Genomic DNA, 4,010 nt, shown 5'->3' with positions numbered 1-4,010 from the left:
TATACACAAATATACCAAAGGTATACACTTTCCGATAACGTCCGAAATCATTTTCTAATGCCAACTCAATTCTTTAATCAATCATTTACAACATAAAGATCACAACGACACAACTAACAAGCTTGAACGAAATAAATTCACATGTCCTTCCACCCCATATAGCTCACGGCCAAACACACCCTTTCTACACACACACGCCATGCACAAACACAACACCATTCCAAAATCTTCATGCCAATCCAATCACTAACACATATATATCCATTTCATAACATAAAAACATAGATTTCTTACCTTGATCCTAATATTCCGATTCGCCGCAAACGTCGCCCTTTCGTCAAACTAGTTGTACCACAACGAAGAGCACCTCGAACTCATCAATCATTCAAAAGAAACTAGGTATTTGGATTAGGAACAAAAGCCAAGATAATTTTTTTTTCTCCAATGGGGTTCTCGGCCGAGAGCTATCTTGGCTCAAAGTTGAATTGTGATATATTTTCTTGATAATTCCAAAGGCTACTTAGTATATATCCATTATAGAGAGTCATGTGCATAGCACATGACATTTAAAAGATGGGTTTGGGCCACCCTAGTGGCCGGCCACCCTAGTGGCCGGCCACCCCCAAAGACTTGGGCCTCAATTTTTGTATTGTCCAATCTTGGCCCAATGCATAAAACGTCCCGTTTTGTAATTCCCGAAATTCCAAATTTACCCTCGTCCTTCCCCGATGCCTTAACATTAATGATTCCATAACCCACATAGCCATATTCACCAAAATCAACAATATTTCCTTATAACACACAAATCTTAATTATTTGCCGAATTCCACTTATACAAAACACGGGACATAACATTCTCCCCCCCTTAAGAACATTCATCCCCGAATGTTAAATTGATCTCATGGGGCGTCATACTACTCTGGGAGGGATCTCTTTATAGTTGTCCTTTATTGATTTTCTGACATGGCTTCTCTACCAACACTAGGGGGCAAATTTTTCACGTCACTGACTCAAATGCCTTCATAATACATTTTCTCATACCCCACGTAATCACCGAACCACACGCTATATTCTTGTAATGGACGAACGCTTTCCAGACATCATAGTCAATATCATTTTTCGGTACACTTCTGAGTCTCTTACCACATCATCGTAATCTCACTTTACTTCATACCAGGCACTACATGCCAAACAGATTCAGAACTAAGGCCAGACGCGCATAAGCATATCGGACGGATTCATAGTTAACATCAAAGGTACGGAAGTATATCAGACAAATCTGAGATCGGAGTCAGACGTACAAAGGCGTATCAGACGGGTTCATAATTAGAACCGAACACACGGAGACGTATCAGACAGATTCATAATCGGGGTCAGACGTACCGAATCACATCGGACAGATTCGAAATCAGGATCGAATGTACAGAATTGTATCATACAGAGTCGTGATCAGATAAACCGAAATGTATCAAACATATGCGTGATCAAAATCAAACGCACAGAAGCATATCAGACGGATTTATATCCAGAGTCAGACATACAGAGGTGTGCCAGACAGAAACGTATTCAGAAGCAAACGCACAAAAATTCATCAGACGGGAACATAATCGAGCTCAAAAATACAGTGGCGTACTAGGCAGAGCCTTATCAGAATCGGAAGTGCAAAAGCACCACAGATAGAATGTCAATTTAGAATCGAATCGTTCATATTAAGGCTCCAACGATTCATGAGAACTTCCCTTTACTTGCAAACTTATTCACCAAGTTGTCACACAAATTACCTTGCGTCTCGCGTATCGGCTCTTTTAAAGATTCTATTTATTCACACTGCTTACCTTTCATCTTTCACAACATTAGTTGCCGGGGCTCGGCTCTTAACTCACATGACACCAAATAAAAATCATACACACACATACACATACACATACACATACACATACACATACACACACTTATCCAGACCTTACTGGAGAACATCTCTGGCTGTTATTCAAGTTCGTTCAATTTCCCAAGCGGTGTTATACCCTTTTTCTTTTTACCCGATTAGTCCGCCTCGTTCCGCGCGACTCCCGAAAGGGCACTAATTACTCCACTCACATTCTATTTACCCCTTGATTACCCCAAATTTCCATTTATTTTTTATCATATTCTCACTTATGAAGAACTTTGCATTACTTCCCAGGGGGTCACCCATCCCAGAATTGCTCTGGCTTGAGCACGCTTAACCCCGAAACTTTCACGCATTCTGACGCGTTAGGGCTGATATAATTTCATCGATTGCCCCGCACGGCCTTGTCACATGATTTTTGGGCCAAACGGTGTCTTAGCAAATTTTTTTCGGGAAATTTTTTATAGCGGGTCCCACTCCGACCTGAAGAGCTCGTTTGCTCTTCTGGCTCTGTGGTTTATCGTTCTAGCCCTCCAAATTCCATATATTCGCCTCCCACATATACAAATAACTGCCTCAAATATTTTCATTAATTCGGATTCTTACCCTACTTTTACTGACACACAGAAAGAGAAATATCGCATAATATACTGGAATACAGACCTATCATTGCACATATTCGTTCAGAAAAAAAAAAAGTTAGTAATATACCTGGGTCTGCGTCTAGGGATGCCTCTGGGTCCCGCCGACCAGTCAAAGAGTATATGCGGTTCGAGGGACCGCTAGAATCTGAACCACCACCACGGCCTCTACCGCGGCCCGCTGGTGCTAGCATACCTCGCCCCGTGGAGCACGTGGCCGAAGGGGTAGATGACGAACCAGCAACGGATCTCATCGGCGGTGCTGCGCTACCAGAACCGCCTGCCCACGGACAATCCCGCATGATATGGCCCTGGCGGCCACAAGCAAAGCAGGCCCCTGTGGCCCTGAAGCACTCACCTGGGTGCGATCTTCCACAATGCGAAGACGGGGGCATAGGTGGCCTAGTCTGACTGGGACCCCTACTCGCTTGAGAACCTGAGGCTCTAGAACTCTGGTCTGCCCTGGACAGTCCTGCGCCATCAAATCGCTTACTAGCAGACTGTGTGTCCCGGCCTAACGGAGGGAAATACCCACTGGACTGATACTGGGGCTGCCCGCCCCGAGAATCTCCAGAATACCCCGCTGATCTGGCCCTCTTGGGCCGTCTCCCATCATACTCTCTGCTGGGCCTATCTGCTCGGTGCCGGTTCTCCATCCCCTGGGTGTAGGCCTGTAGACGGGCGATGTCCATATCTGTCTGCAATGACACCGCCATACAGCCGTCAATCAGGTAACGATCCAACCCCATAACATATCTATGCATCCGATCTGTCATATCTGCCACCACGGCAGGGGCATACCGGGCCAGGGAATCAAACTCCAAATTATATTCACGAATGCTTCGACCCCTCTGCTGCAGATGTAAAAACCGATCAGCTCGCTCCCGTCGTAACTCTGGGGGCAGGAATTGGCGGGTGAAAGCAGTCACAAACTGATCCCACGTAGCTGGAGGAGCACCCTCACCCCTGGATAACTCCCAAGTCTCATACCAATGTGCGGCAACATCCCGAAGTCTATGCGAAGCCAGCTCAACCGACTCGGTCTCTGAAGCCCTGACCAAGTCTAATGCACGCCGCATCCCCCGAATAAAGTCATGGGGGTCCTCGTCGGGCTTAGACCCGAAAAACTCTGGAGGGCCACATAATAAGAACTCCCGAACTCTCAGGCTGTCCCGCCTATCCTCATCATCATCGTCCCTCCGCCCGCGTCTGCGAGCCTGCCCCGCTACTATCGTGGTCAGCAACTGTACAACCTCCCTCAGGGTCCTATCCTCCGCCCCTGGCTGGGGAGCTGGAGTCTCAGGAGCGGGTACACGGACCTCTGGAGCTGCTGAAGGTCCTGCTCCAGGCTGTACTAATGGGGGTGTAGCAGACCCCTCAGAGTGAGGTGCAACCTCAGGCAAATCATAGACACGAGGCCGAGTAGCTTGCCGTGCCTGACTGGTCTCTCCCATCTTCGCCTTGCCCTTCTGGGCCGCCGT

Source organism: Lycium barbarum, chromosome 2 (assembly GCF_019175385.1).
Source record: "Lycium barbarum isolate Lr01 chromosome 2, ASM1917538v2, whole genome shotgun sequence".
Taxonomy (NCBI): domain Eukaryota; kingdom Viridiplantae; phylum Streptophyta; class Magnoliopsida; order Solanales; family Solanaceae; genus Lycium; species Lycium barbarum.
The sequence above is the reverse complement of the archived record's forward strand: the minus strand, read 5'-3'. Positions refer to the sequence as shown.